The 14423-nt window shown below is 35.9% G+C and overlaps 1 long non-coding RNA gene across 1 annotated transcript in view; it reads right to left on the reverse strand.

The window, feature by feature from the left end:
* Nucleotides 1-14423, reverse strand: part of LOC122237745 — a 75879-nt gene that overhangs the window by 30483 nt on the left and 30973 nt on the right. Inside the window, exon 2 of the long non-coding RNA XR_006216371.1 lies at nt 10395-10456. This is a non-coding gene — a long non-coding RNA (uncharacterized LOC122237745). The remainder of the gene's footprint in view (nt 1-10394; nt 10457-14423) is intronic.

Here is a 14423-nt window from a genome sequence, read left to right on the forward strand (position 1 = left end):
ACCCTGCTTCAGATTCTATGTCTGTCTGTCTGTCTCTCTCTCTCTCTCTCTCTCTCTCTCTCTCTCTGTCTGCCTCTCCCCTGCTCGCACTCTGCCTCTCTTTCAAAAATAAATAAATAATTTGAAAAAATTTTAGCCAGTAAATAAATAATAAATAAATAAATAAATAAATAAATAAATGTATTCAACCTGGAACTTGGAGTTAATGAGAGAAAGTTAATGATGAGGGAGCCTAAGGCAAGCTGACAGACAGCAACATCTCCCCTCCACACCCCTGCCCCAGGTGGGATATGTGTGATACTCCTAGGGCACTCCTGGCTGCCCAGGAACTAAGAAAAGGGGAAAAACAAATGGTTAACTGATAGGGATCATAGTCTTCAGGACCTAAGTTTCCATCACCCCTCTATAGTGATGTAGGAAACAAAGGCAGAAGGAAATGGCAGAATAAAACTAAATTTCCTTATAACCTGCAGCCCATTGGCAAATACTTGAGGCAGGCAGAATAAAACGTTTCTCCAGGAACTCCTTACTGTCTTAATGTTAATGCTTTGCTAGACTGACAAACAACCTTAGCTTGACAATAGCTAGGCCTCCAGGATCCTTTGAGTCTTCTTTAGCATGTAAAAATCTGACTAGAAACTTCTCCTGGACTTTACCTCCCTCAACCCTATAGTATATAACCAGTCTCTCCTCTTGGTCCCAGGGTAGCTCTTTCTGTCTACCGGGTCCTGTCCTCCTGCTACACCAGAGACGTCTTCAAGAATTCTTTCTTGGTCATTGGCTCTGGACCCCACGAACCTCACTGTCACCCCCCCAAAAAACTCATCAGTTAACAAGCTAATGATAGAATTCTACTTTTTCAAGAGACAAATAGGGGCACGTGGGTGGCTCAGTTGGTTAAACGTCAGACTTTGGCTCAGGCCCTGATCTCATGGTTCAGAGGTTCAAGCCCCACATCAGGCTCTGTGCTGACAAGCTCGTAGCCTGGAGCCTGCTTCAGATTCTGTGTCCCATCTCTCTCTGCCCCTCTCCCACTTGCACTCTATATCTCTCTAAAATAAATGTTAAAAAATTTAAAAAGAGACAAAATATTAGATATACAAACCACATCTCTTTACAGGTGGGCCACAGGAAAAGCTAGAGACATTTCTATCATTACCCAGTTTTATATTACTGAATGTTCCGGGTAAACTGTCATTATACTCTAAAGGGATGGTTATTATTTTTCCCCTTCCTACAAAGTTACAAACAGGACCTCAGGAAGAACAGGGGCTGCCTCTAGAAGTCTCCCTCTTTTGGGTTCCCAGACCCAATTCCACTGTATGGGAGGGAATCGTTCCACCCACATCAACAAGCAATGCTCTGGGCACCAGCTGCGTGTCCTACAATTCAAATCAGTTCTGACACTTTCCACCTGGAGATGCCATTCGATTCCACAGGTTAAGGGCTCAGTTGTACCAGGCTGCCTTCTTACCCTTACTTCAGATGCCAGTCATAATTCCTTTTGACCAACTGGCTATAAATCAGAGGCTCTCACAACCCTCTCCTTTGAGTTCAATTAATTTGCTAGGGCGGTTCACAAAACTCAAAAACATTTTATTTACTGATCACCGGTTTATTGTAAAAGGATATAACTCAGGAATAGCCAAATGGAAGAGATGCAAGGTATTAGAAAAGTATACAAAGATTCTCTCAGGCATGCCACTCTCTAAGCACCTCCACAAGTTCACAAACCCAAAAGTTCTGGAACCCCTTCTTTTGGGTTTATATGAGGCTTCATTATGTGAGCATGATTAATTAAATCATTGGCAATTGGAGACAGATTCAACCTTTAGTTCCTCTCCCACACAGGATACCTGAAGGTGGGACTGAAAGTTCCAAGCCTCTGAACTAGTGGTTGGTTCCCCTGGCACCAATGCATCCTTAGGAGCAGTCCAAAGTCAGCTGATTAACATGGCAAAAGACACCCTTAGGGTTTTCTCCACTTAGGAAATTCCAAGAGTTTTAGGGGCTGGGTGCTGGACAAGAGGAGGACAAAGACCAAATATATATTTGGTCCCTGAACTAAGTTTAATATCATGGCATGGCAGAAAGACTGCACTGATTTTAAAAATTGGCAGTTAGACTATCCTTGGCCAGCAGGTTATCTTTGTGTTAGAAAGAGGAACAAGTCTAAGTCAAAACAAGCTCTGTACTTCCCAATTTTTGTCATCTAAAGAGAAAGATATACCAGGAGAGAGATGAAAAAGAAAGGGGAAAAAAAGCAATACCCTATATAGCTTCATTCTGAATCAGTTGGACTTTCAACTAACGGAGCTGAATCAAGTCAAAAAGGGCAAAGTGTTGATGAGCAGGTTACCATAGACCACAGAAGGAAGCTCAAGCTGTCTGTGAAAACTGTTCATTCTCCAGGCATATCTTACATTATTTATAGAAGAATAAATTATCTGATCCCAGAAGGACAACCTCAATTCAAATACAAGCAGTAATTTAGAAACATCTTTGTAAAATTACCCTACTAAAACGAGAAAAATCACAAATGAAAGGCAGCTGAGGACACTGAGAAAAAAAGTTGTATGTAACTAATGAACATGGTGACTATTATTTTTTATTTATTTATTTTTATTTTTTTAATTTTTTTTTCAATATATGAAATTTATTGTCAAATTGGTTTCCATACAACACCCAGTGCTCATCCCAAAAGGTGCCCTCCTCAATACCCATCACCCACCCTGCCCTCCCTCCCACCCCCCATCAACCCTCAGTTTGTTCTCAGTTTTTAACAGTCTCTTATGCTTTGGCTCTCTCCCATTCTAACCTCTTTTTTTTTTTCCTTCCCCTCCCCCATGGGTTTCTGTTAAGTTTCTCAAGATCCACATAAGAGTGAAACCATATGCTATCTATCTTTCTCTGTATGGCTTATTTCACTTAGCATCACACTCTCCAGTTCCATCCACGTTGCTACAAAAGGCCATATTTCATTCTTTCTCATTGCCACGTAGTATTCCATTGTGTATATAAACCACAATTTCTTTATCCATTCTTCTGCACAGCAAAGGAAACAACCAACAAAACCAAAAGGCAACCAACGGAATGGGAAAAGATATTTGCAAATGACATATCGGACACAGGGCTAGTATCCAAAATCTATAAAGTGACTATTATTTTTTAAACTAAAACATGACATGGAAGAAAACAGGACATCTATAAATTAATAACTTAAGGTTAATCTGCAAGATATCAACAAAGATTTTATACAACAAAAAGAGTTAAACAGTGAGCTAGTTATTAAGCAAGAAAAAAAAAGGTTGGGGTAGGAGAACTCATAAAAATAAAGGTAAAACATGTATTTATAGATATTCTGGATTTACATGTGGCCTTTACAGAATGATGGTCTCACTTTTTCCATGTCTAGTGATTGTCACCAAGACAACGTCCCAAGACAACAAGCTGAAGCTGCATGGTCTTTTTTAACCCACTCTTGACAGTTACACAACATCATTTCCATTGCATACTACTGGTTAAGAGCAATATAGAAGTGTGCCCAGATTCAAGGGGAGCAGACATAGACGGCAAGTTAGAAAGGTCAGATTGTAGAAAAGCATGTGGGATGAAAGACTGTCTTTGGAAAATACAATCTGCAAGTGCAAGATACACAGAGGCCACCTAGAATTAAGTTTTTCCATACACAGATCTCCATCAGTTAAGTTTTACAAAGAGAGCAGAAAAGTAATCCTTAAAACAAGTCACGTTAGGGGCGCCTGGGTGGCTCAGTCGGTTAAGTGGCCGACTTCGGCTCAGGTCACAATCTCTCAGTCCGTGAGTTCCAGCCCCGCGTTGGGCTCTGTGCTGACAGCTCAGAGCCTGGAGCCCGTTTCAGATTCTGTGTCTCCCTCTCTCTCTGACCCTCCCCTGTTCATTCTCTGTCTCTCCCTGTCTCAAAAATAAATAAAACGTTAAAAAATTTTAAAAAAAAAGTCATGTTAATGGAGATCAGCTAGAAAAGCTTCTACTACAAATTCATCACTCCATTTTTCAGAACAAAGAAAATTCAAAGGAAAATATTTAAAATTAGTAAGTTGAGTAAAACAGGTATAAGATTTCCTTTAAGATATAAATATACTACCATCAGTAGAGCTAGAAAGAATAAGATCAGACAGTAAAGGTTAAGGAATAATAACATTAATATAATCAGATGGTTAATATTGGGGAAGCTGGAAGGAAATAAGAGCACACACATTACCTTATTCTAGAATGTGAAGTCAACAGATCATCTCTAAAATAACTACATTAAAATCAATTATTCTCCATACCACACAAACTATGTAAGAAAATTCCCTGAAATATTGAAATGAAATATAATACTTCTTTTAATTTTTTTTTACATTTTTATTTATTTTTGAGAGACAGGGCACAAGTGGGGGAGGGGCAGAGAGGGAATGAGACACAGAATCCGAAGCAGGCTCCAGTCTCTGAGCTGTCAGCACAGAGCCTGATTAGGGGCTCAAACTCACAAACTGTGAGATCATGACCTGAACCAAAGTTGGACATTTAACTGACTGAGCCACCCAAGTGCCTCGAAATATCACACTTCTATCTGTAGTTGTCTGTATCTAAAATATGAGATAAGTTTATTTTTCATGCATTTAATATAAATCGAGACAAGTCCTTGAAACTGGTAGAGTAACCTCCCTCTAGGCGCTCAGCTGCCTTGATGATAACACTTTCCTGGGAGCAAAGGAGAACCTTAGCTTAACATTATCCCAACCTCAAAGATCCTGTAAGTCTACTTCCTTTACCTCAAATGCCCCAAGATATACGCTGGCAATCATACTCCAAGCTTAGAACTTCCAGATATACATCTGAGGGGTCTCATGACAGGTTTTATTAAACGGTAATAAATGGCATTTTCCTAGCAACAGCTAGCCCCTCAAGGTCTTGGAAACCTTGCTTCCAAAATACGTAGAGACTTCCTCTCTCCCTGCCCCCCTCCCAACCTGAGGGTATATGAGATACTGGTCAAGACCCCAGGGAAGCTCTTCCTGCCCAAGGGTCCCGTCACCATGCTTTAATAAAAATCACCTTTCTGCACCAAAGACATATTCAAGAATTCTTTCTTGGCTGTTGGCTCCAGACCTCACAAACCCTCCATCACCCTGAAACTTCATCATAAATATTGAGAATTTCACATATAAGAAGTGTAAAACAGTTTTTATACATATTTAGACAGTTTCATATCTTTTTTCTTACTAATAATGGACATGATCAAAAAGTTTGAGGATTACTGATAAATAGCTATGAAGAAATCACTTGAAGATTATAAAACTTTACATAAAAAGCAAACATATGCATATGCATATACATCAGGTCAAAAAGAACAAAGCCATTTCTTAAAGGCACAAAATAAAGAGAAAGTAAAAGAAAAACAATCCATAGGCATAAGTAGAACCTTTCTTATCATATCAAGAGGTAAAAAAATTCTCTAAAAAGCACTCAAAACAAAACTCAGTATATACTATACTACAAAAAAAGTTTGAAATGAGAACCAAGGCTTAGTTACCAAGTAAGATTGAATTCATACTAAATATCAGTATATTGATTATTTTAGTGGCCACTTTATAATTTTAAATAATTTAAGCCACACAAAAATATGCCATAAACCTTTATGCATCAAAAATACAAACATGAAAATTTATAAATCTAAACTGCAAAAAAATATTAAATATAAAAACATACTAATAATGAACCATTCAAAAATACTGTGAAGCAACTATTACTGAAAACATTGTCAAAAAATTTACAAAATACCTAAAGCATTAAATGCTTAAGAAATATAAGCATAGAAAATTTCTATGGCATAGACAGTTTTAATCAGAGGGTAATATAATTAAGTAATTTACAAACAAAGAATAAAAATAAAATGAGTTAAGTAAATTCCAAACTTGGAGAAAAACATTGCTAAATAAGCCAAGGGAAAGCAGAACAAAAGAATCAGTGGAGCATAAAGGAGAAATTAATATTTTTTAGATTATAAAAAAAGTAAACAAATCCAAGGACTGATTTTTATGAGAAAAAATCAACAAAATAAGTATAATTAAACTAGAGTTGAATAAATGAGCATCAGAAAAACTAATCATGAAAAAAATGTTAAAATTCATAAAGCAGGGAAAAGTCAGATATAAATCAATTTTAAAATCAATTATTTAAATTAACCACCATTATAAAATTTGAAAATATGAAATTATTATTTTCCAGGTAATATGAATTAACTAAGGTTACCTGACATTAACAAACAATTCTCAAGTTCTATACTAGAGAATCTAGAAATTTGAGAATATCAAGTAGCTCTCCCTTAAGCAAGCTCCAGTCTTAAATAGTTCCATAGTTTCCTTGTACTTTGAAGAAAGAGAAAATATTAGTACTCTCTAAATTGATTCAGAACATATAGAGAAGTCAGCCCACCAATCATTTATGATATCAGCATAATACCGATCCCAGCCTGACAAAGGTTACACTCTGAAAAATAAGCAGGCTAATTTCATGATTAAAAAATAAATATTAAGGGCGCCTGGGTGGCTTAGCCGGTTAAGTGTCTGACTTCGGCTCAGGTCATGATGTAGTGGTTTGTGGGCTCCAGCCCCACATCCAGCTCTGTGCCGTTAGCTCAGAGCCTGGAGCCTGTTTCAGAATCTGTGTCTCCCTCTCTCTCTGCCCTTGCCTCGCTTGTGTTCTCTCTCTCTCTCTCTCTCTCAAAAATAAACATTAAAAAAATTAAAAAATATATATATTAAAAATCTGAAATAAAATTTGAGCAAATTGACTCAATACATAAAATAGGAAGGGAAATAGTTCAGTGTTAGGAATCCATTAATAGAACTTGCAATGTTTGGTTAAAAAATGAAAACCATACATTGATCTCCTTAGTTATCTTAGACACGGCGGTTATATGTACAATAATAAGGGAATGATTACAGACATTATTATAAAGCCATAGAGGGAAAAGTCTGCAGTTTTGAGAAAGATTAAGCTGAGGTTGGAGGTATTCCAAATGTTGCATTATATGCTGTTAAGTAGTTTGAGGAGGGGAGCTTGGTACAGAAGAACATGTATAGTACAATTACTAGTAATACCAAACATTTATTCTAGACAGCAATTCCTGAAAAGAGAAATAATCCCTTCACATGGAAAATTAGAGTACGTAAAAATAAAATACTTACGTGCAGGAAAAAAAAAATTACTATTCAGTTAAAAGAAAAAAAATCTGTGGAAAAATTTTACAACACATGATACAAAAAAAAAGTTTTATATATATATATATATATATATATATATATATATATATATATATATAAAGAGTTCTTTTCAAGCACTAAGAAAAAGTTGAAAGTATTCAATTTTTTAAAATGGTCAGGGTACATAAAGAGTGGTCACAGAAAAAAAAAATATGGTTTATAATCTGATGAAGAGGTGCACAACCTTCCTCAAAATAAAAATACGGAAAGACAAAAGAAGTATGAATATTAGAGTTTAAATTCTTGACAATGCACAAAATTAGTGAGGGTGTAAAACATTCAGTAGTTGAATAAAATTGATACAAGCTCTTGAAAGAGCAAATGAAAAAAAAAAGGCATTCAAAATTGAATATACAAGCACTTTTAAAGTTTCATTTCTAGTAACACAGTTTACAGAGGAACCAACCTATGTGTGTGGAGGCATGTTACCAGAAATATCTACCCAAAGTGGCCTTTGCTGACTGCACCAAAACTTGGTTCGCCATCCCTACTGTTAAATGTTCGATGTCTCCCTTGGCCTTCCTTTATTAAGGGATTCAGTTCTCTGTGTCACATTTAACAGATTCTCTCACCATCTTTCCTTCTACTTTCAAGTTACTTGAAGGCAAGAATTGTTTCTAAGTAATTGCACATCCTTTTGTAGTGTCTAGCAAAAATTAAGTGCTTAAAAATACTTCTTGAAAATGTATTGAATAAGAATAACGTGGGTAAGAAATTAAGAAAATGTGTTACTAAGTCACTGGTAAGGAAACCTTATGTGCCACTTTTAATATCAAAAAAATTCTCACACTCTCACCTGGCTCTATTTTGGAGTAAATACTATGCAGATGCTGCATTTCAATTTCTGCATTTCTTCATTTCTTTCTTTTTGTTCTTCGCACATCTCTAGTGAGAAAACAGCTCTAAAATGCTAGCAAGTATTGGGCTTGTCCTACACAGAAATAACAACACTGGAAACAACACTCTCCTTGCTTCTTACTCCTAGTTGTTGTAATTTAATAGATGCCCTTTCTCCAAATTTCCATGTTACTTGACATTATGTAAGATTTCTGATTACTAAAAACCAAGGAAGATGTGATAGTACAGAGGGCTATCTTCCACAAGGGAGGTTAAAGAGGAAGTGTGGCAGGGTCCCCTCCCTAAGAAGGAAACAAAACAAAAACAAAACAAAAACAAAAACAAACGAAAGTGCAAGGTCTACCTGACATTCCATCCTAATAATTATCACTATCACTAATTTCGGCACTTTCACTCTTCCATTAACTTCCTACAGTTTGTGTCCATCTCCAGATTTACATGTGTATCTATTCCCCAAATTCCTATTACTCAGTACCATTACTGAGTGCACCCAGGTGTCTCATTCTGTCATGTTCCCACACCTGAAGCCTGCCTCCTGCTTCTTCTGTCCTCAGGCAATCACTTCCTGAGCACTTTGGTAGCAGGATTCTCACAGAGTCATGGCACCCAGACTTTTCTTTCCAGGAAGCAACTTTATTCCTGCCAGCACTGCTCAGTTGGGTTCGTACCCGAAGAACTGAGCCCCAAATGCCACGTGGCATAAATTTTTATACATTTTCTATTTCTTTGTCTCCCATATATGGTAACAAACATGCAGGCTAAGGGGTCTCATGTTACAAGGTCATGAGGGATGTTGTCATGTAAGCAGGTAGCCAGGTTGCCTTGAGGTTGTTTTGTTTTTGTTTTTGTTTTTGTTTTGTTTTCCTTCTTAGGGAGGGGACCCTGCCACACTGCCTCTTTAACCTCCCTTGTGGAAGATAGCCCTCTGTACTATCACCTCTTCCTTGGTTTTTAGTAATCAGAAATCTTACATAATGTCAAGTAACATGGAAATTTGGAGAAAGGGCATCTATTAAATTACAACAACTAGGAGTAAGAAGCAAGGAGAGTGTTGTTTCCAGTGTTGTTATTTCTGTGTAGGACAAGCCCAATACTTTCTAACATTTTATAATCATACATATCTGATTAAAAAGTTACTTAATCAGGAAGAAAATATATTCTCCCCCATTCTTGGCCAAAAAGCTTCAGTTTATATAATGGTTTTGTTCACTTTGTCCTTATGGTTATCACAGCTAATTGCTTGAGCATCCCACGGATCTTCTTTGAATCTCTGTGAGACACCAGCCCTTTTGAGCTGTAAACTTTAGGCCACTTGTTTTTGAAAGTGCTCAGTGCAGAATGCATTGGTGGTGGTATAGTATGCTTTGAAATATCAAAGCATAAGACAAGGTACATAAACAACACAGCATCTAAAACACCTCTTTCTACTTTGTTGTTATTACCTGCACTACCCAAAGCCTTGGGAGGAAGAAACTTAGAAAGTTATTAAAATAGGTCAGCTTTATAACACTCATGAATGTCTCTATGAATCAGGCTTACTAGTGAACAATCTGGTTTTCTTAGATTGACAGTATCTTGTGCCAATAAATCTCTCCAATTATCCAGGCCAAAGCTCCTAGTCTTGTGTTAAATTTCCCATGACTCATAAAAAGTCATGGTTATGGTAAAAGGAGCAAGAGATTGCATTATCACTAATATATGTAAGACAAAGTTTAGATGATGTATTTTGAGGCTAACCATAAAGGCCTTAATATTCCCCTCAGCTTGACTTAACTTTAGACCAGTTTCTTCCTGACCATATATAGGTCTCTGACATCCTTTCTTATAGAATTTACTCTAGACAAATTATAATTGTGGAGGTGCCTGGGTGGCTCAGTCAGTTGAGTGTCCAACTCTTGATTTCAGCTCAGTCATGATCCCAGGATTGCGGGATCAAGCTCCCTCAGTATGGAGCCTGCTTAGGATTCTCTCTCTCTCTCTCTCTCTCTCTCTCTCTATCTGTCTCTCTGTCTCTCTCTCTGTCTCTCTCTCTCTCTCTCTCCCTCTGCCTTTGCCACTCTCCCAGCTCATGCTTTCTGTCAAAAAAAAGTTACAATTGTGAATTATTTCTCTGTCCCTTTGAAAAAAAAGTATGCAAATCTTTTCCTCTCCTCTTGCTAGTTTTAAGATCCAGAGAATATCTTTAGCAAGTACCTGGGACCCATCTCTTTGAAATGTAAACGTCAGAGGAGATAGTACCCTTACCTTGGTCTCTGTGGAAGAGTAGGGGCAAACTTCCATGGTGACAACTAGGGAACACAGGTGGCCTAATCAAAGAAAAACATTTGTGAAGTCAGGAATAACTAATTGGGCTGGATATATCCCATTGATCAACCTCTAGCCTAAAGTCCTCCAATACTTCTTCCACTAGCTCACCCCAGTACTTAAAGAACACCCCACCTTTTTTTTTGAGGGGAGTTGATTTGTCTCTCTCTCCTATTGAATATGGCTATGTGAATGATACAGTTTTTGCCAAGTGTTGGTAATATTTCAAAATTATTTTATACTTCCAAAAAATTCAGAGTTTATAAGTGATTCATTCACCCAGCTTGTGGTAGCCAGAAATAACTAATGGCATGACTCTGTAGATAGCATAAGATATCTAGAGCAACTGCTATGTAAAGAGATGGAGTAAGATACTATGGAAACATGGACTATGAAGATTTTGTATATCAACAGATGTCTAAAAATAAGAATAAAAATATCAGCGAAAATCAGAAAGCTGCTTTAGTTCTGACTTGTAAAGAGTATGATATTTAAAATTAGAATTTAGACTACTTGGCAGCAATTTATAAACTAATATGCTGTATCTTATAGAAGAAAATGCTCTGAAATATAGAAAAGAATAAGATTAACAAAATAAAAATTTGAACTACAATCTTATCACTATTAATTTAAAAATGGAGCAGCCTTGACATTTAGAATGGGGTCCCTCTACCTAGTCCCTTTTGCTTTTTAACTGTTTGATGCAATTTTTAGTATATATTCATTTTATTACTTAACATTTTGAAAATCAAGTAAATATATTTTCCTGTTTTAGATTTTTTTTCTAATTTCAGTGTAGTTAACATATACTGTTATATTAATTTCAGGTATACAATATAATGATTCAGCAGTTCTATACATTATGCAGTGCTCATCAAGATAAGTGGACTCTTAATTCTCTTCACATATTTCACCTATCCCCCACCCATCTCCCCGCTGATAACTCTCTGTTCTCTATAGTTGAGTGTGTACATAAACACTTCTTTTTAACTTTGTGTATTGTTTTTTAATTCCACAAATGAGTGATATCATACGGTATTTGTCTTTCTCTGACTGGCTTATTTTGCTTAGCATTATACTCTCTAGATCCATCTACATTGTTGCAAATGGCAAGATTTCATTCTTTTTTATGGCTGAATAATATCCCATTATATCACTTCTTCTTTTTTCACTCATCTATCAATGGACATTTGGGCAGTTTCCATAGTTTGGCAATTGGAAATAATGTTACAATAAACATAGAGGTACATACATATATATGCTTTTGAATTAGTGTTTTCATACTATTTTAAATACCCACTAGCGCAATGACTGGATAATACGGTAGTTCAATTTTTGAATTTTTGAGGAGCCTCCATACTACCACAATGGCTGTACCAGTTTTCAGTCCCACCAATGGTGTACGAGGCTTCCTTTTTCTCCACATCCTCACCAACACTTGTTTCTTGTGTTTTTGATTTTAGCCATTCTGACAGGTGTGAGGTGATATCTCATTGTGATTTTGATTTCCATTTCCCTTGCTGGTAAGTGATGAGCATCTTCTCATGTGCCTATTGGCCATATGCAGGCCTTCTTTGGAAAAATGTCTGTTCATTTCTTCTGCCCATTTTAAAATGGGATTATTCTTTTTTTTAGGTGTTGAGTTGTATAAATTCTTTATGTATTTTGGATACTAATCCTTTATCAGATATGTGATTTGCAGGTATCCTCTCACATTCAGTAGGTTGTCTTTTAGTTTTGTTGGTTGTTTCTTTTGCTATGCAGAAGCTCTTTATTTTAATGTAGTCCCAAAAGTTTATTTTTATTTCCCTTGCCTCAGGAGAATATCTAGAAGGATATTGCTATGACCAATGTCAAAGAACTTACTAGTTGTGCTCTCTTTTAGGATTTTTGTGGTTTCAGGTCTCACATTTAGGTCTTTAATCCATTTTGAGTTTCATTTTTTGTATGATGAAAGAAAGTGGTCCAGTTTCATTCTTTTGCAAGTTGCTGTCCAGTTTTCCCAATACCATTTGTTGAAGAGATTGTATTTTTCCCATTGAATACTCTTGCTGCCTTTGTCAAAGATTAATTGCCTATTTAATTGTGGGTTTATTTCTGGGCTTTCTATTCTGTTCCATTGATCTATGTGTCCTTTTTTTTACAAGTACCATACTGTTTTTTCCTAGGTATTTCATAATTTTTGGAGCAATTGTAAATGGGATTGTTTTCTCATTTTTTCTTTCTTCTGCTTCATTATTAATGTATATAAATGCAATATATTTACATTGAAACCAGGAGCTCATTCTTTGAAAAGATTAATTAATAACCCCCTGGCCAGATTCATCCAAAAAAAGAAAGAAAAAAAAAAAAACTCAAGTAAGCACAAATGAAAGAGTAGAAATAACAACTGATACCACAGAAATACAAATGATTGCAAGAGAATATAATGAAAAATTATATGCCAACAAATTGGACAACCTAGAAGAAATGGATACATTTCTAAAAAAAAAAAAATATATATATATATATGTGTGTGTGTGTGTGTGTGTGTGTATATATATATATATATATATATATATATATATATATAACCTACCAAAACTGAAGCTGAAGAAATAGAAAATTTGAACAGACTGATTATCAGCAATGACAGTGAATCAGTAATCAAAAAACTCCTAACAAACAAAAGTCTAGGACCAGACAGCTTCACAGGGGAATTCTACCACATATTTAATATGGGATAACCACTTACTTGTATCCTAAATCCTAGCCTCCTTGATGGAAACAAAAGCCTGACTAATAGTTACAGTAAACCATTCTTCATGTGCTGAAATATTTGTGATGTGTTTCATAACTTTAAGCAGCAAACAACATTTCCTCCCACAAAATACAAGAAAATATCTAGCATATAAAGCCTGAAGATTAAAGAAAAGCTAAAAAAAATCGTCATGTACATGAAGAAAAAAAATCAGTTTTTTCTCTTTCAAATAATACATGGTTTTATTTTATATAACATATCTTTCCTCATTAAAAATTTTAATAGCTGTTACTATATGATATTATTCTGGCTTTCATACCACACAATGCTCAAATTAAATTTCAAATTCTTTCACGAACTTTATGAATCATGGACATTTTGGTTTGTTTATTCCAGTGGGCAATTTTAATGTAATTCAAGCACTAGCTAGGACACAGCAGAAACTATTTTGAATGCTTTTAGAAAGGATTTTCTCCATGTTTAAGCAGGGTCAGTCAGACCATTTGAAGATAAATATATACAGAGGTGTGTGGGTACACCTCTCCAAATAGCCTGCAACATCTGTTCAAATAACACATTTTCCACTTTCATTACTCCAGTCACACACTCTAATTGTGTGTTACAGATGCTGCAAGTTTTTTAGTAACACTATTCTGCTAGCTTGTTTGAAAGTATCACTGTATAATGCATTGCTACTCTGAATTCCTTTTTTTAGATATGAAATTTATTGTCAAATTGGTTTCCATACAACACCCAGTGCTCATCCCAACAGGTGTCCTCAATACCCAACACCCACCTTCCCCTCCCTCCCACCCCCCATCAACCCTCTGATTGTTCTAAGTTTTTAAGAGTCTCTTATGGTTTGGCTACCTCCTTCTCTTTTTTTTTCCTTCCCCTCCCCCATAGTCTTCTGTTAAGTTTCTCAGGATCCTACTCTGAATTCTTAATGTTTGCTTTGGTGTAAAAGGCATGGTTACCAGTATGTCTCCTGCTTGGTATCTTATTTTATTGAAGAGAAGTTTTAAAATCAACTGGACAATACTTACAAATAACATATTACATAATCTTGAAAGAACACACTCATATTTTACCTGAATGAAATAATCTTTTCAAGTTTACATACATCTATATTTTATGTATATCCCATTGTTTTTTTTTTCCCATTATTTACCAAACCAAGAATTTATGCAAAATGCCTTTCAACTTGAATACCTTTACATTATGATGAT

The sequence above is a fragment of the Panthera tigris genome, chromosome B1 (genome assembly GCF_018350195.1).
Source record: "Panthera tigris isolate Pti1 chromosome B1, P.tigris_Pti1_mat1.1, whole genome shotgun sequence".
Taxonomy (NCBI): Eukaryota; Metazoa; Chordata; class Mammalia; order Carnivora; family Felidae; genus Panthera; species Panthera tigris.